Source organism: Hyla sarda, chromosome 3 (assembly GCF_029499605.1).
Source record: "Hyla sarda isolate aHylSar1 chromosome 3, aHylSar1.hap1, whole genome shotgun sequence".
In the NCBI taxonomy this organism is placed as follows: domain Eukaryota; kingdom Metazoa; phylum Chordata; class Amphibia; order Anura; family Hylidae; genus Hyla; species Hyla sarda.
In genome coordinates, this window is record NC_079191.1 from 119,752,363 (window position 1) to 119,779,664 (window position 27,302).

Sequence of the window (27,302 nt, forward strand, 5' to 3'; positions counted from 1 at the left end):
TCAATACGATTAAAATGATACCCATTATTATATACTTTTATATTATTGTTGCGCTTAAAAAAAATCACAAACTTTTTAACCAAATTAGTACGTTTATAATCCCTTTATTTTGATGACCTATAACTTTTTTATTTTTCAGTATAAGCGGCGGTATGGGGGCTCATTTTATGCGTCATGATCTGTACTTTTTTTTGATACCACATTTGTATATAAAAAACTTTTAATACATTTTTTATAATTTTTTTTTTAATAAAATGTATTAAAAAAGTAGGAATTTTGGACTTTTTAAAATTTTTTTCGTTCACGCCGTTCACCGTACGGGATCATTAACATTTTATTTTAATAGTTCGGACATTTACGCACGCGGCGATACCAAATATGTCTATAAAAAATGTTTTTTACGCTTTTTGGGGGTAAAATAGGAAAAAACGGACGTTTTACTTTTTTATTGGGGGAGGGGATTTTTCACTTTTTTTTTACTTTTACTTTTACATTTTTTTACATTTTTTTTTACACTTGAATAGTCCCCATAGGGGACTATTCATAGCAATACCATGATTGCTAATACTGATCTGTTCTATGTATAGGACATAGAACAGATCAGTATTATCGGTCATCTTCTGCTCTGGTCTGCTCGATCACAGACCAGAGCAGGAGACGCCGGGAGCCGCACGGAGGAAGGTGAGGGGACCTCCGTGCGGCGTTATGAATGATCGGATCCCCGCAGCAGCGCTGCGGGCGATCCGATCGTTCATTTTAATCGCGAACTCCCGCAGATGCCGGGATCTGTATTGATCCCGGCACCTGAGGGGTTAATGGCGGACGCCCGCGAGATCGCGGGCGTCGGCCATTGCCGGCGGGTCCCTGGCTGCGATTAGCAGCCGGGATCAGCCGCGCATGACACGGGCATCGCTCCGATGCCCGCGGTTATGCTTAGGACGTAAATGTACGTCCTGGTGCGTTAAGTACCACCTCACCAGGACGTACATTTACGTCCTGCGTCCTTAAGGGGTTAAAGGGCACCTGTCCCCATAAAAATGATGTTCAGTCTTCTGTCAACATGGTACAGCCCAGAAGAAGCTAAACAGAAATCCTGTGTTGTGTAAAAGATTTATAATACCTTGCCATTTATTTATAACATTTCTGTTCATTCTGGACTTGTGGTGTCACATTTTATATGATTGGCAGCCCTCCCTGTATGAGCAGTCATACAGATATAGCTGTTACTCAATGTCCAACACCTCCACCCACTTTAAAAAAAATGATCTGTTGAGGTTTGGATGCTCAGACCTCCACCATTCTTTAAAACAAGCCGAAAGTAGCCAGGTATTAACCACTTCATTCAAGGCCGGCCGAACAATAGGTGTAAATGGGCAGATTTCTGGGGAACCCCTCACTATGTTACACAATGGGATGCCAGCTTTCTTCTGTCCTGGGTCCTCAGTGCTTCAGATCTACAATGCCTCTTTCTTTAATGGTCAATTGAGAGAAGAAGTGGGTGTGAGGTAGCCGGAGAGACCCATAGCGAACCCTGGACCTTGCCTTTCTGACTGTTCGGCCAACTCCCAGAGAGGTTACAAAATAGTTTTTTACACATGAAAAGAAGCCTAAATTATTAGCATAGGTAAAAAGCCCTTCTGCAATGTGTGTGCAATTTCACAAGCCTATTTTAGGTGACAAATGCACTTTAATCATCTGCTTTTCCCAGTTTGTTTTATTGATCGGTGGGGACCTGAACACTCAGACCCTGATAATGATCATATCAAAAGTTTTGGTGAATGACAAAAGCCCTTTTATTTACCTAATGCACATTAGCATAAATGTTGGCATTTCACCCTTTATAAAAGGTTTTACGATGCATAATAGTTCTGATATGTCATCAGATGAGACACCTTTCCTAACCTCTAAAATGTAGGTGCTGAGAAGCACTACAAGCTGCCAGTCATGTCTGAGGTCTGTATTACTATAGAAGATCAGTTCTGTATTCATGGGGTCTGTATTTGTTTAGAGGTTTTAATGTGCACAGGACTTTGCTAGAGCTGAGGCACTTCCCCACTCACTAATATTGCCCCTACTGGGATCTTGTTCAGAAATAATGCCCTGGCTGTATCCCCACTCATTAATAATGCCTTATGTGCTTCCCTGTAATGACCTCACTATGCCTCATGCAGTTATAATACCCCTTGTGCCACCATACAGTAATAATGTTTCTTTTGCCCCCCCCCCCCTACAGTCATATTTCCACCTGTGCCCCCATACTGTAATAGTGCCCCCTGTTTATCCATGCAGCTATAATGCCCTCTCTGCCCCAAACAATAATATTGACTCCCTATGTCCCCATACAGTAATAATGCTCCTGTGCTCCCATATGGTAATAATGCCCCATATACCTTTATACTGTTATAATGACAACTAGCGGTGGCAGGGAAGGGACAGGGAAGCCAGGCATTTGATTTGCCAGGCTTCTGTAGCAGGACTTTGTGTCCTGACATTAATACAAGGTGAAAAGGTGCATGCATAGTGTGAGGAAAGCCTGGCATTTGTTTTGCCAGGCTTCCATAAAAACAAAAACTATGCCGCGGCTGTGCCCTGAAGCCAGAATACGCAGTTACACCATAAAAGAGGGAAACTTACACTGTCGTCAGACTCTGTCTGAATAATCGGAGTTTAGTGGAGAAAAATATTGTGCGAGTACTATGTGGTGGCCCAGTACAAGAGGTGTTACCCCGTACCCTTGCTGCCCTGTCAGGCAGCCTCCCTACCGTGTCCCCTGGGCATATTGCATCTGCCCCCCCCCCCAATGTAAATATGATTAAAAATAAAAAGCAATTAGATTGCTTTTTTTTTTTTTTTTTCAGACACCTTTAGAAAAATTAAACAGGCAATCTGATTGGTTTCTATGGGCTACCAGTCAACTTTTCTTCTTCATAGGTTTTGATAAATTTCCCTAAAGGTCTACTCACACCAGTGGCTTGCAGGGGCCGCAATCACGACTGGGCCTCATAGCCTGGGGGGGGGGGGGCGCAGGGCCCCCTGCCACTACATTATGCAGCAGCAGCAACAGGTCCGCCACTCGGCACAGCCCAAGGGTCAGGGCTCGTCGCTGCCAGAAAATCTTTATTTTTTTTTTAAATTAGTGTCGGACCTTTAACCCCTTAAGGACCCAGCCAATTTTCACCGCAGGACCTGCAATTTTTTGCACATCTGACCACTGTCACTTTAAGCATTAATAACTCTGGGATGCTTTTACTTTTCATTCTGATTCCGAGATTGTTTTTTCGTGACATATTCTACTTTATGTTAGTGGTAACATTTTGTCGATACTTGCATCATTTCTTGGTGAAAAATTTTATGAAAATTTGAAAATTTTGCATTTTTTACTTTGAAGCTCTCTGCTTGTAAGGAAAATGGATATTCCAAAATAATAATATATTTATTCACATATACAATGTGTCTACTTTATGTTTGCATCATAAAGTTGACATGTTTTTACTTTTGGAAGAGATCAGAGGGCTTCAAAGTTCAACAGCAATTTTCCAATTTTTCCCAAAATTTTCAAAATCGTAATTTTTCAGGGACCAGCTCAATTTTGAAGTGGATTTGAAGGGCATTCTTATTAGAAATACTCCATAAATGACCCCATTATAAAAACTAGACCCCTCAAAGTAGTTAAAATGGCATTCGAAAGGTTTGTTAACCCTTTCAGTGTTTCACAAGAATAGCAGCACATTGAAGGAGAAAATTCGAAAGGGGTGAAAGGAGAGAAATCTTCCTAAAATGTGTAACCCAATTTCTCTTGAGTAAGGAAATACCTCATATGTGTATGTCAAGTGCTCTGTGGGTGCACTAGAGGGCTCAGAAGGGAAGGAGCGACAATGGTATTTTGGAGAGTGAGTTTTTCTGAAATGGTTTTTGGGTGGCATGTCACATTTAAGAAGCCCCTATGGTGCAAGAACAGCAAAACTCATGGCATACTATTTTTCAAACCACACCCCTCAAGGAATGTAACAAGGGGTCCAGTGAGCCTTAACACCTCACAGATGTTTGACAGAATAAAAAAATTTTACACAAAAATGCTAGTTTTCCCCGAAATGTTACATTTTTTCAAGGAGTAATAGTAGAAAATGTGTAACCCCATCTCTTCTGAGTATGGAAATACCCCATGTGTGGAGGTCAAGTGCTCTGCTGGCGTACTACAATGCTCAGAAGAGAAGGAGTCACATTTGGCTTTTGGAAAGCAAATTTTTCTGAAATGGTTTTTGGGGGGGCATTTCGCATTTAGGAAGCCCCTATGGTGCCATAACAGCAAAAAAAATCACATGGCACACTATTTTGGAAACTACACCACTCAAGGAACGTAACAAGGGGTCCAGTGAGCCTTAACACCTCACAGGTGTTTGATGACTTTTTGTTAAAGTCAGATGTGTAAATGAAAAAAAAATGTTTTCACTAAAATGCTGTTTTTTCCCAGAATTTAACATTTTTACAAGGGGTAATAGGAGAAAATAACCCCCAAAATTTGTAACCCCATTTCTTCTGAGTATGAAAATACCCCATGTGTGGATGTCAATTGCTCTGCTGGCGAACTACAATGCTCAGAAGAGGAGGAGCGCCATTGAGCTTTTGGAGAGAGAATTTGTTTGAAATGGAAGTCAGGGGCCATGTGCGTTTACAAAGTCCCCCATGGTGCCAGAACAGTGGACCCCCACATATGTGACCCCATTTTGGAAACTACACCCCTCACAGAATGTAATAAGGGGTGCAGTGAGTATTTACCCCCCACTGGCGTTTGACAGATCTTTGGAACAGTGGGCTGTGCAAATGAAAAATTGCGTTTTTCATTTTCACGGACCACTGTTCCAAAAATCTGTCAGACACCTGTGGGGCGTAAATGCTCACTGCATCCCTTATAACATAGGTTCTGGCACTATGGGGGCTTTGTAAACACATGTGGCCTTCAATTCATGTGACCTTCAGTAGTTTCAGGGTCTGCACATCTCGTATGTTCACAGCATAGACAATTGCCTTCAGATGACCCCAAAGATAAAAGTCTAAGGGGGTCAGATCGGGAGACCTTGGGGACCATTCAACTGGCCCACACTGACCAATCCACTTTCCAGGAAACTGTTCATCTAGGAATGCTCTGACCTGACACCCATAATGTGGTGGTGCACCGTCTTGCTGGAAAAACTCAGGGAACGTGCCAGCTTCAGTACATAAAGAGGGAAACATCATCATGTAGCAATTTCGCATATCCAGTGGCCTTGAGGTTTCCATTGATGAAGAATGGCATCACTATCTTTGTACCCCATATACCACACCATACCATCAATTTGGGTGTCAGGTCCGAGCATTCATAGATGAACAGTTTCCTAGAAAGTGGATTGGTTGTTGTGGGCCAGTTGAATGGCCCCCAAGGTCTCCCGATCTGACCCCCTTAGACTTTTATCTTTGGCGTCATCTGAAGGCAATTGTCTATGCTGTGAAGATATGAGATGTGCAGCACCTGAAACTACAGATTCTGGAAGCCTGTGCTAGCATTTCTCCTGCGGTGTTACTATAAGTGTGTGAAGAGTGGGAGAAGAGGGTTGCATTAACAATCCAACACAATGGGCAGCACATTGAGCACATTTTATAAGTGGTCAGAAACTTGTAAATAACTCATGAAATAATACAGTTAGAGTAAAACCAAGCACATCATTGTTTCTCTTGTTAAATTCCCAATAAGTTTGATGTGTCACATGACCCTCTTCCTATTGAAAAAACAAAAATTGGATTCAAAATGGCCGACTTCAAAATGGCCGCCATGGTCACCACCCATCTTGAAAAGTTTCCCCCCTCACATATACTAATGTGCCACAAACAAGAAGTTAATATCACCAGCCATTCCCATTTTATTAAGGTGTATCCATATAAATGGCCCACCCTGTAGTTCGCCAGCAGAGCACTTTACATCCACATATGGGGTATGTTCTTACTCCAAAAAAATGGGGTTACAAATTTTGGGGGACTTTTTTCCTATTTTCCCTATTTATTTATTTTTTTTCATTTTCCCATCCAACTTTAATGAAAATTCTTCAAACACCTGTGGGGTGTTAAGTCTCACTATACCCCTTGTTACATTCCATGAGGGGTGTAGTTTCCAAAATGGGGTCACATGTGGGTATTTATTTTTTTGCGTTTATGTCAGAACCGCTGTAAAATCTGCCACCCCTGTGCAAATCATTAATTTAGGCCTCAAATGTAAATAGTGCACTCTCACTCCTGAGCCTTGTTGTGCACCCGCAGAGCATTTTACGCCCACGTATGAGATATGTCCGTACTCAGGAGAAATTGCATTACAAATTTTGGTGGTCTTTTTTTCCTTTTACTGCTAGTTCACCAGCACCTTTAGTAAAACACATTCCAGTAAAATGTCCCGTAAACTTTTCTGGTGCAAACTTTTTTGCCTCAGCATGCGATTTTTCTTGGACACAGTTCAGACTCAGACTAAGGGGAGGACTTGTGACTTTTTGGCTATGGCACACACCCGTATCCTGTTTCTGACGCCAAAGAATGTAGTGAGCCATGGGGGTGTGATGTGAGGTGTAGGGGCAGATGGTGTTGCCCAGGGGTAGATGGTGTTAACCCCTTAGTGTTCGTGATGCCAGGGCGTAGTTTGCCTATGTAACCACCCAAAGGTAATCCCGTTACTCTTGGGTTAGGCAGGGGTAAATAATAGTCCAAGGCCAGGTTAAGCTTAACGGTAGCTTTACTGAGGTTGAACAGGTCTAACAGATTTTACAGGATAGTAAGGTTCCCAGAGAGGTAACCAGTAGCACGAGGGACCTCGCAGCTTGCTGGGACTTTCAGTGACTTGACAGACTCTAGCACAGCCACGCTGACAATAACTGACTTGAGTTGACTGAACATGGTGACAGCAAAGATGACTTGACTTACAGATCTGTGGCTGCAATTTAGGCTTGAGGCCTCCAGATGTGCTGGACACTGGGTCTGAGACATCTGGACTGGAATTGACCTCAGGATCTAAGAGAGTGATTGTAGTCCAAACCCCCCCCCCCCACCACCCCTTTTATGAACAGGGGCTGAGCAAGGAGCCCATAGGCAAGCTGCTGGTCACCTGGTGCTCTCTGGGTAACAAAACATATGACTTAAACATGTGACAACCCTTGTCATGTGATTAATAATCATGTGACCATATCAAAGGTCCTTTACCCTTAGTATATAACTGAGGATGTACAGGGACTCAGCAGACAGGACTGTAGGAGCATATCCTGTACTGGGACATCATACCTCTATGCCACATACAGTAATAATGTCCCCCTATGCCTCCTAACTTTAATAATTCCCTCTCTATCCTCATATAGTAATAATGCCTTCCGTACTCCATACAGTAATGCCTCCTGTGTTCCCAAATAGTTATAGTGTCCCCTGTGTCCTCATACAGTAAAATAATAATGTCTCCTGTTTCCCATATGGTAATAGTGCCCCCCCCCCCCCCCCCCCCCACGTGCCCCATACATTCATAATGTCCTCCCGTTCCCCAAACAATAATAATTCCCCATGTACTCTCAAACAGTAACAATATCCCCCTTTGTCCCCATATAGTAATAATACCTGCCATGGCCCGATATACTAATAGTGCCCTGCCTGTACCCATATATAGTAATAATGCTGCCCCATTGTGGCCAAACAGAAAAAAATGAAAAATAATACTCATCTAATCCAAGTTCCTATAATAAATGAAGCTGCCATTTCTCTTTTTAGACCTGCAGCCTGTGAGCAACAGGGACAGGATCCCAGGGCAGGCATGGTTATGTCACATCATCACCCCAGCCAGTGCAGGGATTGTGTCCTGATGTCCCTGACACCTATTAAAGTGAATGGTGGAACACGAAGCTGACATCAGTGAAGGATGGCATCCCCCAGAGATCCGGGGCAATAGGCTAGAAATTTGGGCTTGTATCCCAGATGCCCTGTGCTAGCAAAGCCCCTGGTTGTGCAATAGCTTATACATGCTGCTTCATGCTCTGCTTTCAGGACCTTTCTGATATCGTTTATTTAAAGTTGCCAAATATGTTATTTAATAGATGTTATAGGACATAACACACTTCCTGGGTGTGAGACATCAAAGAAATGTTCTTCTCAGCTGACATACTGTATTAGATATCCATGCTAGAGAAAATTTATTTTTCCTTTGAACATCTGAAAAATAAAGCAGTCCAGCTTGGACCTGTCTGGGTGCACATACATAGCAAGTGCAGTCTCCGAGCAATGAGCAGGTCCTAGGCCTGGCACATGGTTCATTTAAGGTTCAACGTTTAATAACTGAAGAACAGTGGCTTATTTGTTTTCATGTTGCAGACGTCTGGTTACATTAAAGAACCTCTAAAAGAGCTCCGACAAGGCCTGTATTTTCCTGATTATGAACAGCATTTCTGCTTTTGTCGTGTACAATCAAAGAGGCAAAGAGAGCACTTAAGAACAACCAAATTGGGAATAATTGACTATCCACAAAGGATGAAATTCTGGTCTGAGCAATTGTACAAAGCCGTATGTGGGTATGACAAGTCACAGCAGAAAGGCACTTTATTATTCATCTAACCTTAAAAGATTCAATCAAAATGCTTCAGGAATATAGAGCAGGGTGGATGAGCCTTACACGAAGTCACACAGGAAAATATGTTACCGCTAATTCTAAAAGGTTGTGTTCCTCACTGGGAAAAACAGTGGTGTCCTGATATAGGGGAGAATAGTTCTGTAATATGGAGTCACATGGAATCAGGTAACATTTTCACATAAAGCTGGAGATATATCATCTATGGATGCCATGTTATGACTTCATACATGTGCATCAATGTGTAATTCTATTTGCATCATGTTTATGCTCTCTACCATGGGTATATGTCTGCATACCATCAAAAAAGTGTTAAAATGTATATGCTTCAAGAGACCAAATGTAGTGTCATTGCCCATATTCGAATTTGCGATATTTTGCAAATAAATAGACGAATATTTTTCCTATATTCGCAAATTTTGTGTATTCACTATATTTGCATATGTGAATATTCGCATATTCGAGGAAGAAAACAGTGAAGACTTTACTATTGGTTGCTAGGGATGTTGTTGATAACCTCTGACAAGTGTATTTGCATCATTCTAATTGGCCCACAAGTGAAAAGAAGGAATATGGAAATATTCACATATGCGGGAAAAAAAAGTGAATATTTGCAATTTCGGATATATAGAGAATATATTCGCAATATTCTCGAATTCGCGAATTTGCAATATTCGAGATAAAAATTCGAAATAAGAATATTCGCGCCCAACACTAAATAGGACTATATTTGGTCTGTTTTACAGTAGTATATGTTTTACTTAAGGGATAAAAAAGCACAGCTACGGTATACTTTGGAAAGCTTTTTGAAGCCGTAAATTTTATGTTAATGGGCCATTGGAATAATATTTCAGTATAAGGCTAGGTTTCCACTTGGGTTTTTTTTTAACCTAAAAAAACTAAAGCAAAAACGCCAGTAAAACTGCCACAGCTTTTTCCTGCATTTTGGCAGTTTCTCTGCTGTTTTTTCTGGCGTTTTTTCCTGGTGTATGGAAATAGCCAATTTTGTCCCCTGTAGCAGTTTTTTCACTGTCTTCAGGTACCACTCTGTGGGTCGGATGCTGAGCGCCCGGTCCACAGAGTGTAAGGAGGTGAGGAGGGATGTACAGCATCACTACTCACCTCCCCGGCAGTATAGTATACAGGGGGGCATAGTGTACCCGTGTATACTATACAGGAGCCGGGAATCCTGTCACCAGACTGACCGGACTCCCTGCTCCTATAGCCTCTTTGGGTGGTATATATTATATACAGCTATCTATAGATAGCTGTATATAGTGTATACAGAATCTGACGTCCACTTACCTCCCTTGCTCCTGTCCCGACAGGGTCTGTGTAGCTCCACCCCCTAGTGATGACATCATTCGGGAGCTGAGCTACACAGACCCATCTGGGACTGGAAGGAATTAAGCGGATTTCGTCTTCTGTATACACTATATACAGCTATCTATAGATAGCTGTATATAGTGTATACTGCCCAAATGGTAAACCTACACTGTCCAGCAGTAAGTTAACTCTTTCCTTGTTGGGCTGGTGCATAAGTTGTGATACTTTTTAAATAGATTACATTACTCATCTTTAAGGTTGAGCTATCGAAGCCCCCCGGACTCAGATTCTGGGGTTTGCAGCTTGACAAACTTTCGATCATTTCCATGTTCAGTTCATGTGAACCTGGCAATGTCGGGGCTGAGCTGTGCTCACAACTGACAGCTGTGGGGACAGCTCAACCCAGCAAGGAAGGCGTTAATTAGAGAGGAGGGCTATATACTTTTGAAGACCAGGAACTAGGAACGAGGTTAGTATGGGTCTGTTTACATTGTGCATTTTAGCATGCCTTTTTCTTTTAAAAAGGCATGTTAAAATGTATAATGTGAATAAACCCTTTCTGACAGTGTCTTCCCAAACAGGGATCCCCAGCTGTTGCTAAACTACAACACCCATAATTTCCAGACAGCTCAAGGGTGTCTGGGAATGATGGGTGTTGCAGTTAAGCAACAGTGAGCCTCCAGCTGTTCCAAAACTACAGCCCCCATCTTTACCAGACAGCGCAAGGCTGTCTGGGAATGATGGGGGTTGTAGTTTAGCAACAGGGAGCCTACAACTGTTGCAAAACTTCAGCTTCTACTACTAAAATACAACTAAGCCTGTAAAGTCATTTGCACAAAAAAAAAAAAAAAAAAAAAAAAAACAAGGCCTTGTTAACCATTTTATTAAAATAAAAAATAAAAATGCTGGTCATCGACATAGTCCTAAAATCTGATATAGTCCTTTGCATATATGGATCTGAAATGAGAAGGAAAGAGAAACACAAAAAATATGTTAGTACATTTAGGGCGTTCTCCTCTAGGGAGTGAGACAATAAAGCAATGTGTTCCCAAACAGGAGCCTCCAGCTGTTACTAAACTACAACCCACAGCATTCCCAGCTTTTTTTTTTGGGAGAACAAAGACACAAGATTGCATTAAGAAGCTATGTTTGGCATGGGGACATGGTCCCTGCCTGGCAATTGGATGTGGTGATTTATTATGTTTCTTTGCCTGCTTTTTAGGTAAAGAAAAGTTACACATTTCTGCGCAAGCCCTCTTTTGTGCAAAAATGTGTGACTTAATGCCCTTTTACACCACTTGTGCCACTAGTGGCCTGATGTAAAACACATCTAATTATTTAATTTATTACAATATACGCCAGCTCCGGGACTTTACTAAAGACTGGCATGTGAAATGTTAGTCTTAGTAATCCCCCACCATGTGTTCTGACACCTTTATATCGTAGCCAGCATTAATTTTTAATGAAGCAGTCCAGGATAAACAATTACTAGAGAATAATGGAATATGCAGAGGCTATTGTTTTTGCCATGTGTATACCTATATTAGTTGATGTGGCAGGCATGGGTTGTCTGCCATCTTGATTTCTATTTCCACTCTGACATGGTTTCCTAATGCAGCAAACATTTCCCATGACACCTATAGCTTTGCAAACCTTTGCATTTTTATGTAAGTGGAGCAATTAGTGACATAGACCTTCTGTCCCCTCACCCACCCTACAAAGTATTATATGTGATACAGCTGCAACCTGCCTATTTTTCTCCATTACTGGAGCCTTCACAATCAATCTGTAAGACGTAGGACAGTAAAAAAAACCTTCACAAAGAGGAGGCAGACAGTGTGGTCATGGACTAAAAGTAGGACTAGGGTACTAAAAAGTGTAAAAAATAAAAATAAAGTCCAAAAAGTTTTTAATAATATAAAAAAAAAACTAATGATCAAAATTGGTAAATGTAAAAATGTAAATCAAATCTGTATAGTTTTTATGTTTTACTATATATGTATATATATATATATATATATATATATATATATATATATATATATATATGACTCAATGGGGGACATGTATCATTATTTGTGTACGGCTTTGTATATGTCAGTTTACCCCTTTTGCTGACTTCTAAATTATGCGCAGATGCACTAAATTTATCAATCTTGTGCAATGAGTTTTATAAATTGCAGGCAGATATAGTAATCTTCTCATACCTTCACCGTACACCGTCACCTATTTTGTACATATTGGAATATATTTAAATCGTAACCGGGGCCTATTTTCTAAAGTTTAAGGTCCAGTGTTTCCTTGTAAATATTTTCAACATCCCTGTTGTCCTATAGAGAAGTAACCAACATTTTTTTTTAAGTAGATGTCTAATAACAACCTTAAAGGGTACTTTTTTTTTTTTTTTTTTTTTTTTTAAATGAACTGGTGCCGGAAGGTTAAACAGATTTGTAAATTACTTCTATTAAAAAATCTTAATCCTTTCAGTACTGTTAGCAGCTGTATGCTACAGAGGAAAATCTTTATTTTTTTTAATTTCTTTTTTGTGTTGTCCACAGAGCTCTCTGCTGACACCTGATGTCCGTATCAGGAACTGTCCATAGCAGGAGAAAATCCCCATAGCAAACCTATGCTGCTCTGGACAGTTCCTGACACAGACAGAGGTGTCAGCAGAGAGCACTGTGGACAAGACAAAAAAGATATTCAAAAAGTAAAGAATTTCCTCTGTAGCATACAGCTGCTAAAAAGTACTAAAAGTATTAAGATTTTTTTAATAGAAGTAATTTACAAATCTGTTTAACTATCTGGCACCAGTTCATTTAAAAAAAAAAGTTTTCCACCGGAGTACCCCTTTAACCCCTTAAGGACCCAGGACGTACTAGAACGTCCTGGCACCCTGGGCTTTAAGGACCCAGGACGTACTAGTACGTCCTGTTGTTTCTCCGGTCTCTGCCGTGCCCCGGGCAGAGATCGGAAGCGGATGCCTGCTGAAATGCTTCAGCAGGCATCCAGGGCAAACGCCAAGGGGGGCCATGTAGGCCCCACATGTCGGCGATCATTGCAAATCGCTAGGGAAATCGCCCCTGCGAACTGCGGCGATACCGGGCTGATCGGGTCTCTGGGACCCGACAGCCCGGTAATTTTGCATGATCCCGGTTGTCACAGACAGCCAGGACCATGCTAAAGTATAGGAGCGAGGTGGCAAACCGACCAATCGCAGGGGGGGGGGGCGGTTACTTCCTCCCGCCCTGCCCGGCCCCTGGATGTCCGGAGAGGACGAGAGGAAGACCGGAGGACGCGGCGGGGGACGGGGGAGGGCTGGGGCCCGGCCCCGGTACTTACCTCGTCCCTGAAGACCCGGATCCCGGCGATGAAGACGGCGGCGGCGGCGACAGGTGAGTTCCTCTTCAGCCGTGGTCGGGCCCTTTACAGCTATGCACGTCGCCGTAAAGCGACATGCATTGCTGTAATAAGACCCTGTATACTACAACTCAAAGCATGCCCAGACAGCCCTTGGTGTCTGGGCATGCTGGGAGTTGCAGTTTTGCAACATCTGGAGGTCCACAGTTTGGAGACCACTGTGCCCTTCCAGATGTTGCAAAACTACATATCCTCAGCATGCCCTTACTGTCCAGGCATGCTGGGAGTTGTAGTTCTGTAACATCTGGCCCTTCAGATGTTGCAGGACAACAACTTCCAGCATGCCTGGACAGTTTTGGCATACTGGGAGTTGTAGTTTTGCAACATCTGGAGGGCTACAGCTTGGACACCACTACACAGTGGTCCCCAAACTGTTCTCCTCCAGCTGTTGCATAACCACTACTCCCAATATGCCCTTCGGCTGTCTGGGCATGCTGGGAGTTGTGGTTTTGCAACAACTGGAGGCACACTAGTTGGAAAAGATTGTCTGTTTCCTAACTCAGTGTTTCCCAACCCGTGTGCCTCCAGCTGTTGCAAAACTATAACTACCAGCATGCACTGATAGACCGTGCATGCTGGGAGTTGTAGTTTTGCAACAGCTGGAGGTTCCCCCCCCCCCCCTGTGAATGTACAGGGTACATTTACATGGGCAGGGGGCTTACAGTGGGTATCAGGCTGCAAGTTTGCGATGCAGCAAATTTTGCGTGGCAGCTCAAACTCGCAGCGGGAAACTCGCTGTAATCCCCCGCCCGTGTGACTGTACCCCAAAAACACTACACTACACTAGCACAAAATAAAATAAAAAGTAAAAAACCCTACATATACACATACCCCTACATAGCCCCCCTCCCCAATAAAAATTAAAAGCGTCTGGTATGCCACTGTTTCCAAAATGGAGCCTCCAACTGTTGCAAAACAACAACTCCCAGTATTGCCGGACAGCTGTTGACTGTCCAAGCATGCTGGGAGTTTTGCAACAGCTGGAGGCACCCTGTTTGGGAATCACTGGCATAAAATACCCCTATGTCCACCCCTATGCAAATCCCTAATTCAGGCCTCAAATGTGCATGGCGCTCTCACTTTGGAGCCCTGTCGTATTTCAAGGCAACAGTTTAGGGCCACATATGGGGTATCGCCATACTCGGGAGAAATTGCCTAACAAATTTTGGTGGGCTTTTTCTCCTTTCACCCCTTATGAAAAGGTGAAATTGGGGTCTACACCAGCATGTTAGTGTAAAAAAATGAATTTTTTACACTAACATGCTGGTGTTGCCCTATACTTTTCATTTTGACAGGAGGTAAAAGGGGAAAAAAGCCCCCCAAAGTTTGTAATGCAATTTCTCCCGACTATGGAGATACCCCATATGTGGGCGCAAAGTGCTCTGGGGGTGCACAACAAGGCCCAGAAGGGAGAGTGCACCATGTACATTTGAGGTGATTTGCACAGGGGTGGCTGATTGTTACAGCGGTTTTGACAAACGCAAAAAAAAAAAAAACACATGTGACCCCATTTCAGAAACTACACCCCTCACGGAATGTAATGAGGGGTGCAGTGAGAATTTACACCCCACTGGTGTCTGACAGATCTTTGGAACAGTGGGCTGTGCAAATTAAAATTTTGTACAGCCCACTGTTCCAAAGATCTGACAGACACCAGTGGGGGGTAAATGCTCACTGTACCCCTTGTTACGTTCCTCAAGGGGTCTAGTTTCCAAAATGGTATGCAATGTGGGGGTTATTTTGCTGTCCTGGCACCATAGGGGCATGCCCCCCGAGCAAAATTTGCTCTCAAAAAGCCAAATATGACTCCTTCTCTTCTGAGCATTGTAGTTCGCCCGTAGTGCACTTCAGGTCAACTTATGGGGTACCTCCATACTCAGAAGAGATGAGGTTACAAATTTTGGGGGGTATTTTCTGCTATTAACCCTTGCAAAAATGTGAAATTTGGGGCGAAACACACATTTTAGTGATTTTTTTTTTTTTACATATGCAAAAGTCATGAAACTTTATTCCTTGTTACGTTACTCAAGGGGTCTTGTTTCCAAAATGGTATGCCATGTGTTTTTTTTTTGCTGTTCTGGCACCATAGGGGCTTCCTAAATGCAACATGCCCCCAAAAACCATTTCAGAAATATGTTCTCTCCAAAATCCCCTTGTCGCTCCTTCCCTTCTGAGCCCTCTACTGCGCCCGCCGAACACTTTACATAGACATATGAGCTATGTGCTTACTCGAGAGAAATTGGGCTACAAATATAAGTATACATTTTCTCCTTTTACCCCTTGTAAAAATTAAAAAATTGGGTCTACAAGAACAGGCGAGCGTAAAAAATGAAGATTGTGAATTTTCTCCTAGACTTTGCTGCTGTTCCTGTGAAACACCTAAAGGGTTAAAACGCTGACTGAATGTCATTTTGAATACTTTGGGGGGGTGCAGTTTTTATAATGGGGTCATTTGTGGAGTATTTCTAAGATGAAGACCCTTCAAATCCACTTCAAACCTGAACTGGTCCCTGAAAAATTGTGAGTTTGGAAATTTTGTGAAAAATTGGAAAATTGCTGCTGAACTTTGAAGCCCTCTGAGGTCTTCCAAAAGTAAAAACTCATCAATTTTATGATGCAAACATAAAGTAGACATATTGTATATGTGAATAAAAAAAAGTATTTGGAATATCCATTTTCCTTACAAGCAGAGAGCTTCAACGTTAGAAAAATGCAACATTTTCAAATTTTTCATCAAATTTGGGGATTTTTCACCAAGAAAGGATGCAAGTTACGACAAAATGTTACCACTATGTTAAAGTAGAATATGTCACGAAAAAACAATCTCGGAATCAGAATGATAACTAAAAGCATCCCAGAGTTATTAATGTTTAAAGTGACAGTGGTCAGATGTGCAAAAAATGGCCGGGTCCTAAGGTGTAAAATGGCTGGGTCCTTAAGGGGTTACTGGATCTGGCCCTGCAGGGGTTGATGCCTTTGTTATCTTTGCATTTTGAGAAGATCAAGATCAATATCCAATTTATAGGAAACATTACAGACCATAATAAAAGTATTTAAACTAATAAAGAATGTCAAGAAAATTGATTGAAGTAACACTTAAGAACATAATTACAATGATCAATTTGAATGGCATAAGATAGAGTGGAAAGGTTGAACATTATGGACACTTATTCCATTCTTTGAAAAATGACATTGATTATTTAGAGCATCTTGCTATGTACAGTCCAAGATGGCTTATATTTTGCATTAAAAATATGGTCATTGCGGAAGTTTTCTGTACTGAATATATCACTCCAAGGTACACCAAAACCTACACATCTGGAGGATATGCTCCACCAGAATATCCGCAAAAAAATAGCTTGCGCAAAGTTTAAAGTATAAACACAAAAAAGGGGTAAAATCTTTGATACATGTCCCCCAATGTGTGTGTGTATGTATGTGTGTATGTTCCAACATCATATCCAAATGGCTAAAGATATTAACATGAAACTTGGCAAACATGTTACTTATATGTCAACAACAAACATAGGATAGGTAATTTAACCCTTACTCACCCCCATTTACCAGGTTTGGGGTTTTTGTTTAAAGTTCCATACAAGTCAATGGGAAATATATGTTACTGCATAACTTCCAAACAGCTGGAGATATTTCGATAATACTTGGTCACATGTTACGTATATGTCCACTTAAATATAGGATAGTTAATTTAACCCTTAACTACTCCAATTTGTGAGGATAGGGTTTTTTGTTTAAACTAAAACTGTCAGCTTGCTCCCCCCGCACTAACCAGCAGTAATGGCTATTAGTCCGGGGGGCGCTGATCAGTTTAATGCCTACTGTGCCCGGATCCGCCTGACCATTCGGCCGATATCTTCATTTTTCCATATATGCAAATTAAGAACTAACTGGCACAGGTGAGGTAATTGGCACTCTGATGTCAGCGGCCGCCAGCCGCAGCGCCGCTCAGCTCATCAATATTCCTCCCCTCCCTCCTCCTTTCCCTCTTCATTAAAGAGCGGGGAGAAGAGGGAGAGGCGGAGGGAGGGGAGGAATATTGATGAGCTGGGTGGCGCTGCGGCCGGCGGCCGCTGACATCAGAGTGCCAGTTACCCCCCCCTGTGCCAGTTAGCACTAAAAACCGCTGGTTAGTGCGGGGGGGAGCAAGCTGACAGTTTTGCCTTAAAATCTCATGCAAATCAATTGGAAATGTATGTTCCCACATAACTTCTGTACGGCTGGAGATATTTCAATAATATCTGGTACACATATTACTTATATGTCAAATAAAAAAATATGATAGTTAACCCCTTAAGGACCAGGGGTCATAACTCAATTTTGCACCTAAAAATCCATATGATGGCTTATTTTTTGCACCACCAATTCTACTTTGTAATGACATCAGAAATTTTACCCAAACATCTACGGTGAAACAGAAAAATAAATCATTGTGAAAATAAATTTAAAAAAAAAACGCTGTTTTATAACTTTTGGGGGCTTCTGTTTCTACACAGTAAATTTTTCGGTAAAAATGGCACCTTCTCTTTATTCTGTAGGTCCATACGATTAAAAGGATACCCTACTTACATAGGTTTGATTTTGTCGTACTTCTGGAAAAAATCATAACTACATGCAGGGAAATGTATATGCTTAAAATTGTCATCTTCTGACCCCTATAACTTTTTTATTTTTCCGCGTATGGGGTGGTATGAAGGCAATTTTTTTGCGCCGTGATCTGAAGTTTTTTGTGGTAGCATATTTGTATTGATCGGACTTTTTGATAGCTTTTTATTCATTTTTTTCATGATATAAAAAGTGACCAAAAATACGCTATCTTGGACTTTGGATTTTTTGTGCGCGTACGTCATTGACCGTGCGGTTGAATTAATTATATATTTTTAGAAATTGGACATTTCCGCAAGTGGCGATACCACATATGTTTATTTTTATTTACACAGTTTATTTTTTTTTATTTATGGGAAAAGGGGGTGATTCAAACTTTTATTAGGGGAGGGGTTAAATGATCTTTATTCACTTTTTTTTTTCTTTTTTTATTGCAGTGTAATAGCTCCCATAGGGGGCTATAACACTGTGCACACTGATCTTTTTACATTGTTCAATGGTTTCTCATAGGAAACCAGTGATCGATGATTCTGCCGCTTGACTGCTCATGCCTGGATCTCAGGCACTGAGCAGTCATTGGGCGATCGGACAGCGAGGAGGCAGGTAGGGACCCTCCAGCTGTCCTGTAAGTTGTTCGGGATGCCGCAATTTCACCGTGGCCATCCTGAACAGCCCCCTGAGCTAACCGGCACTGTTTTACTTTCACTTTAGATGTGGCGTTCAACTTTGAACGCCACGTCTAAAGGGTTAATAGCGCGTGGCACTGATCGCGGTTAGCCATGGGTCCCGGCCGTTGTTAGAGGCTGGGCCCGACCACGCTGTGGCCCCGCGTTATAGAACGGGAGCAGACTTAGGACGTACCAGTACATCCTTGGCCCTTAACAGGCTAAATTAACCCTTACCTACACCCTTATATAACAGATGGGTTTTTGTTTTAAGTCCCATGCAAGTATATGGGACTTCCAGAACCTTACTTCCCAATCTCCGCTCTGCATCTCTTGGTCAAAGTGACAATCCGGCTTGCAAGCCAAACCCCATCTCACAAAGACATGCCCACATTTTAAGCCTCGCCCCTTTTATTATCTACCCTTTTTGTGCATCGGTCTGGCTTGCAAATCACGCCCAGTGCCACTAAGCCATGTCCCCTTCTATTTTCAGCTTACAATATCTACATCACAAATCAGTCCCACCTGAGGACAGGATATGAAGATGGGACATAAGGACATGATATGAGGTCAGGATATGAGGTCGGGATATGAGGACGGATATGAGGACGGGATATGAGGACGGGATATGAGGTCAGTATATGAAGACGGATGTGAGGACGACTATGACGACGGAATATGAGGACAGGATAGGAGGTCGGGATAGGAGATCGAGATAGGAAGATGGGATATATGGTCGGGATATGAGGATGGGATATGAGGTCAGGATATGAGGTCAGGATAGGAGGTCGAGATATGAGGACGGGATATGAGGACAGGATATGAGGACAGGATATGGGGTGTGGCTTGCAAGTCGGACTGCCACATTCACCAAGAGATGCAGAGCGGAGCTTGTAAGGTAACATAAGTCCCATGTATTTGCATAGGACTTGAAACAAAAACGCATCTTTTATATAAGGGTGTAGGTAAGGGTTAATTTAACTATCATATCCTTTTATATGACATATAAGTAATATGTGTACCAGGTATTATTGAAATATCTCCAGCCGTACGGAAGTTATGTGGGAACATATATTTCCCATTGATTTGCATGGGACTTTAACCCTTTAAAGACGCAGGACGTATATTTACGTAGTGCGCCGGCTCCCGCGATATGAAGCGGGATCGCGCGGCGATCCCGCATCATATCGCGTCGGTCCCGGCGCTCATCAACGGCTGGGACCCGCGGCTAATACCACACATCGTCGATCGCGGCGATGTGTGGTATTAACCCTTTAGAAGCGCCGGTCAAAGCTGACCGCCGCTTCTAAAGTGAAAGTGAAAGTGACCCGGCTGCTCAGTTGGGCTGTTCGGGACCGGACAGATTGCAGGACACCGGGAGGGCCCTTACCTGCCTCCTCGGTGTCCGATCGGCAAATGACTGCTCCGTGCCTGAGATCCAGGCAGGAGCACTCAAGCGCCGATAACACTGATCACAGGCGTGTTAATACACGCCTGTGATTTGTGTAAAAGATCAGTGTGTGCAGTGTTATAGGTCCCTATGGGACCTATAACACTGCAAAAAAAAAGTTAAAAAAAAGTGTTAATAAAGGTCATTTAACCCCTTCCCTAATAAAAGTTTGAATCACCCCCCTTTTCCCATAAAAAAAATAAAACAGTGTAAAAAAAAAAATAAATAAACATATGTGGTATCGCCGCGTGTGTAAATGTCCAAACTATAAAAATATATCATTAATTAAACCGCACGGTCAATGGCGTACGCGCAAAAAAATTCCAAAATCAAAAAAAGCGCATTTTTGGTCACTTTTTATACCATTAAAAAATGAATAAAAAGTGATCAAAAAGTCCGATCAAAACAAAAATCATACTGATAAAAACTTCAGATCACGGCGCAAAAAATGAGTCCCCATACCGCCCTGTACGTGGAAAAATAAAAAAGTTATAGGGGTCAGAAGATAACATTTTTAAACGTATAAATTTTCCTGCATGTAGTTATGATTTTTTACAGAAGTGCGACAAAATCAAACCTATATAAGTAGGGTATCATTTTACAGAATAATGATAAGGTGTAATTTTTACCGAAATATGCACTGCGTAGAAACGGAAGCCCCCAAAAGTTACAAAATGGCGTTTTTTCTTCGATTTTGTCGCACAATGATTTTTTTTCCATTTCGCCGTGCATTTTTGGGTAAAATGACTAATGTCACTGCAAAGTAGAATTGGTGACGCAAAAAATAAGCCATAATATGGATTTTTAGGTGGAAAATTGAAAGGGTTATGATTTTTAAAAGGTAAGGAGGAAAAAACGAAAGTGCAAAAACTGAAAAACCATGAGTCCTTAAGGGGTTAAACAAAAACCCAGACCCTCACAAATGGGGGTAGTTAAGGGTTAAATAAACTATCCTATATTTTAAGTGGACATATAAGTAACATGTGACCAAGTATTACCGAAATATCTCCAGCCGCTTGGAAGTTATGCAGTAACATATATTTCCCATAGACTTGTATGGAATTTTAACCCCTTAAGGACCCGGGGTTTTCCGTTTTTGCACTTTTGTTTTTTCCTCCTTACCTTTAAAAAATCATAACACTTTCAATTTTGCACTTAAAAATCCATGTGATAGCTTATATTTTGTGCTACCAATTCTACTTTGTAATGACATCAGTAATTTTACCCAAACATTTACGGCGAAACGGAAAGAAAAATAATTGTGCGACAAAATTGAAGAAAAAACGCAATTTTTTTACTTTTGGGGGCTTCTGTTTCTACGCAGTACACTTTTCGGTAAAACTGACATGTTATCTTTATTCTGTAGGCCCATACAATTAAAATGATACCCTACTTATATAGGTTTGATTTTGTCGTACTTCTGAAAAAAATCATAACTACATGCAGGAAAAATTATACGTTTAAAATTGTCATCTTCTGACCCCTATAACTTTTTTTTTTCCACATATGGGGCGGTATGAGGGCTCATTTTTTGCACCGTGATCTGAAGTTTTTAGCGATATCATTTTTGTATTGATCAGACTTATTTTGTATTGATCAGAACTTTTTAGATAAAAAGTGACCAAAATTGTGCTATTTTGGAATTTTTTTGCATGTACGCCATTGACCATGCGGTTAAATTAATAATATATTTTTATAATTTGGACATGTCCGCACGCGGCGATACCACATATGTTAAATTGTATTGTTATTTACACAGTTTTTTTTTTTTTAAATGGGAAACGGGGGGTGATTCAAACTTTTATTAGGGAAGGGGCTAAATGATCTTTATTAACTTTTTTTTTACCTTTTTTTTTGCAGTGTTATAGCTCCCATAGGGACCTTTAACACTGCACACACTGATCTATTACATTGATCAATGGTTTCTCATAGGAAACCATTGATTGATGATACTGCCGCTTGACTGTTCATGCCTGGATCTCAGGCACTGGGCAGTCATTCGGCGTTCGGACACCAGGAGGCAGGAAAGGGGACCCTCCTCGTGTCCTACAGCTTTTCAGGATGCCGCGATTTCACCGAGGCGATCCCGAACAGCCCACTGAGCTAACCGGCATTAGTTTAGTTTCACTTTAGTGAAAGTTTAAAGTTGCAGTCATCAACTTTGAACTTTCACTAAAGTGAAACTAATAAGTCCAAAGGGTTAATAGCGCACGGCACTGCGATCAGTGCAGCGCGCTATTAGCCACGGGCCCCACGTTATAGAACGGGAGCGGACTCATGACGTACGGGTACGTTATGGGTCCTTAAGAGGTTAAACAAAAACCCCGACCCTGGAAAATGGGGGTGAGTAAGGGTTAAATCACCTATCCAATGTTTGTTGTTGACATATAAGTAACATGTGTGCCACGTTTCATGTTAATATCTTTAGCCGTTTGGACGTGATGCTGGAACATACATACATACACACACACACAAACACATATACACACACATGCACACATTAGGGGACAGGTATCATTATTTGTGTATGGTAGAATAAGTTTACCCCTTTTGCCGAATTCTAAATTATGTGCAGATTCGCTAAATTTATCAATCATACTCAAATTAGAAAAAGACAAGTGGCACCAATACCTTCTCCACGCAGCTCAATGAGATGGATAATGGTACGACTCAGGCAGGAACCAGATATGCCAGGTGTGGTGGTGCTAGGACAAATATGCAGCATTCAGTATAGTAACAATAAAAGACAAAAACACGTGTCCTGCACTCACTGCTTCAGCTCTGGTTACATGGCTCCCATCTCGGGCTGCTCCTCCGGATCAGGGGGTAAAGGTGGCGGCGTGGGGCGCTCAGAGGCAAATTTATCAATCAAGCACAATGAGTTTCATATATTGCGGGCAAAAATAGTAATCTCCTCATAACGCCACTCTTGAAAAATGAAATCGATGATTTAGAGCATCTTGCTACGTGCAATCCAAGATGGCTTATATTTGCGTAAAAAATATGGTCATTGCGCAAGATTTCTGCGGGTAAATGAAATGTACGCAGTTAATAAATTTGTGCGTACTAAAAATGTCACTCCAAGGCACACCGAAACAAAAAGACCAAGGAAATGCTCCACCAGAATGTACCCGAAAAAAAAACAGCTTGCGCACAATTTTGAGCAAAAATTTTAAAACAAAACAGGGGTAAAATCTTTGATACATGTCCCTCATTGAGTTTTATAAATATACATATATGCATGCTATAGTCATATTTTTCTGTGGCACCGTTTTGGGATTTGAGCAAAACTGTTCTGGCATTGTGTATTTTTTATGGTGTTCATTAAAAGAATGTTTTTTCACTTGTATTTTTGTTTGAAAAGGGAATGTACAGTATATACTGTGTATAGTTCCATTGTAAATGACAGTACATCGAATAATTAAAGGGATTATCAATCTTAAAAAAAAGTAATCCCTTTCCCTGCTCCCATAGAGTACTTCGGGGTGACGATGTGAACATTGTACGTTTTGCTCATTTTACTTTCCTAGGGGGGTGTCTCTGACCAGAATCCTTTGCTAGCAGCAGGGGTTCAGATTCCGAACCACCCTCCCCCCTTCCCCTCCAGGCTTGGTGCCCTAAGGCAACAAACACCAACAAACCCTTTCCCAATGGAAAATGCGTGCCATAGTTCCCACAGTGCCTGTACAAGTGATACAAGTTAATAAGTTAGCAGGGATTTTGTCACCTGTACAGAAAGTATTCCCCTATGCATCTCTATTTATCTTTTTTTGCACACTTGTATCACTTTTTTCAAATCTGCAATGAAAAACAGGCACTGTGTGAACTATGGCACGTATTTTCCATTGGGAAAGTAAAATGAGCAAAGCGTACAATGTTCACATCGTCACCCAAAGTACTGTATGGGAGCAGGGATTGGGGATACATTTTTTTAAGATTGATAATCCCTTAAATTATTCGATGTACTAACATTTACAATGGAACTATACACAGTATATACTGTACATTCCCTTTTCAAACTAAAATACATGTAAAATAACATTCTGTTAATGAACACCATAAAAAATACACAATGCCAGAACAGTTTTGTTGGAATCCCAAAATGGTGACGATAGCATGCATATATCTATATATAAAACTCAATGAGGGACATGTATCAAAGATTTGACCCCTGTTTTGTATAAAAAATTTTGCTAAAAATTTTGCGCAAGCTGTTTTTTCCGCGTACATTCTGGTGGAGCATTTCCTTGGTCTTTTTGTTTCGGTGTACCCTGGAGTGACATTTTTAGTACGCAGAAATTTTTCAACTGCGTACATTTCATTTACCCGCAGAAATCTTGCGCAATGACCATATTTTTTACGCAAATATAAGCCATCTTGGACTGCACGTAGCAAGATGCTCTAAATCATCGATTTCATTTTTCAAACAGTAGAGGTATAAGGAGATTACTATATTTGCCGCAATATATGAAACTCATTGTGCTTGATTGATAAATTTAGCGCATCTGCACATAATTTAGAATTGGGTCAAAGGGGTAAACTTATTCTACTATACACAAATAATGATACCTGTCCGCCAATGTGTGTATGTGTGTATGTTCCAGCATCACGTCCAAACGGCTATTTCTGCAATATCACAGATAGCCACAAGATGGCGGAAGTGGCCGTTAATTCAGACTGTGCTGCTATAGCATTCCCTGCAGTATAAGTTGCAAGAATAATAGTTTAATAAATAAGCTGCAAGCCAGATACTGTTGAAAGCAGAATACTGTAATGCCTGTAATGTCTGTAATGACTTATAGTAGAAAGTATAATAGCTTGTTATTCTGTGACCTTAAAGGGGTAGTCCAGTGCTGAAAAAGTTATCCCCTATCCTAAGGACAGGGGATAAGTTTCAGATCCCGGGGGTCCAACCCCTGGTGCCCCCATGATCTCCTGTACGGGCCCCGGCTTGCTGGCCAGATAGCGCGTGTCGACCACCGCACGAAGCGGTGGCCGACACGCCCCCTCAATACATCGCTATGGCAGAGCCGGAGATTGCCGAAGGCAGCGCTCAGGCTCTGCCATAGAGTTGTATTGAGGGGCGTGTCAGCCGCCGCTTCGTGCAGTGGTCAAAATGTCCCCTTCCCGCGGGCTGCCGGGGCCCTGTACAGGAGATCGCTGGGGCCCCAGCAGTCGGACCCCTGCGATCTGAAACTTATTCCCTATCCTTAGGATTGGGATAAGTTTTTCAGTACTGAGTATCTCCTTTAAGGCAGGGAGGTGGAAATAGGCAGCAGATATTTAGGGTAGGAATAGTAGGAGAGTTCGAAGGAAAATGTGTCCTGCTTTAGATCGGCAGATCCTATAGACTACTATGAGTTCTGCCCACAGAACAAAGGTTGGATTGTAACCTGTCCCAACTTGTTTTTCCAAGAAATAAGTAGTGTCATATGTGTCTTAGGCCTCCTTTACATATATGTGTCGTCAGTTTTTATTTTATCCCTCCGGCGTTGCAGAAAATGCACCAGAGAGAAAATGAAGCATGAGCTGATCCCGTTCATTTGAATGGGACAGTTGACAATCATCCGGCATCTCAGTTTAGACACCAAATGATTGGACTCGCTGGACTGGCACAGACTTGCTGAGTTCCCCCATCCGGCAATCACATACAATGGATGCCGGATGATGCACAACTGATGCTCTTCTGGCATCAGTTGTGGCAATTTTCATCGGAGCAACCACCGCATATATGTAGCTCCAGCCTTAAGCTAGATTTTACATATATTGATTGTGTCAGGCTTAGTTTTTTTTCCTAAACTGATCACAACTGAAAATTGGAAAAGAAGGGGATTGAATTGCAAACATGGTACCGATGAAAACTTCAGATCATGTTGCAAAAGATGAGCCCTCATACAGCCCCATATACGGAATGAACAAAGTGCTGTAGGTTTTTGAAGAGGAGAATTAAAAAAAAAAATTTTAATCAGTGCTTTATTTTGGGAAGGCCCCATGTGAGTTATTACATGTATCTGCATTGTAATCTGTTATACAGTCTGCAGAGCCTACATATAGCTGGGTTATAGCCGGGGTAACCACCATATGTTCACTGTGTGGGGGGGACATTGGTCTGTGTATAGTGGTTTTATTCAGTATCAGTCTGATGGTATTATCCCATCACTATGTGGGGGTAATGTGTAGTCAGTGTGCAGCAGTATTATTTGTCACTGTTTAGTGGTGATACTGATCTGTGTAAAGTGGTTTTATTCAGTATCTGTATGGTGGTAGTATCCCATGACTATATGGTGTTAGTGGTCATGGTATGGCAGTATTTTTTTGTCCTTTGTATAGAGGTGTTATTGGTGATACTGATCTGTGTATAGTAGTTTTGTTCAGTATGGTGGCATTATCCCATCACTATATGGTGGTAATGGTGGTGGTCAAGGTGTGATGGAAGTAATTGTCCCTTGTATAGTGGTGATATTGGTCTAGGTATAGTCATCATTATTAAGGATGATGGTATTAGTCACTGCAATAGTAATATGTTATCTGGGTGTAGTGGTATAGTTTTGTGTTGCGTGCTTCTCTGGTGAGTGGTGATGTATGTACACTGTATACCATTCTCTGCCGGAGCGATGCACTATATTTTTCCTTGCCCCAGGTGCTTCCAACCCATGCTACATCAGTGATGGGGGGGGGGGGGGGGGCTACAAAATGCACTTTTGCCTGCGTGTACAAAAATCCTTGTACAAGCCCCGTTGACAGCACATCTTAATAGGCTCTTACAGGGCCGGCATTAGGGCATGGCAAACTGGGCAATTGCCCAGGGACCCCGTCCTCCAGAGGGCCCCCTGCAGCTGCTAGAGTGTTTGTAGCTAGGGGAAGCAGTGTAGCCTTATAACCAGCAGCATCCAGGATTGAGCCTTGCTGCAGAGTTTACTTACATAGTGCTGTCAGTGAAAGGCTCCTTTAACACCCCCCCCCTCCCCTCCTTCCCCCATCTCCTCTATCTCCTCTTCCTCCTGCTGTTGCTGTCGCACAGTTTAGCTGCCTATTGGCTGGCGATCTGGGAGGTAGTCTGCAGGCACCAGGAGGCAGGAAAGTCTAACAGCTCCTGAAGTATTTAATTCACCCAGCCATCTTTCAACAAAAGTAAGTAGATGTAATGTGTGTCAGGAATCGGCAGGCTGGAGGTGGATCCTCTGTGTCAGAGAGGGATTGGCGT

General features: G+C 41.9%; 1 long non-coding RNA gene across 1 annotated transcript in view; it reads right to left on the minus strand.

Annotated features, from left to right (window-relative positions):
• Positions 1-10,810: 10,810 nt before the first annotated feature.
• Positions 10,811-27,302, minus strand: part of LOC130360617 (uncharacterized) — a 108,365-nt gene continuing 91,873 nt past the window's right edge. Inside the window, exon 3 of the long non-coding RNA XR_008890737.1 lies at positions 10,811-10,900. This is a non-coding gene — a long non-coding RNA (uncharacterized LOC130360617). The remainder of the gene's footprint in view (positions 10,901-27,302) is intronic.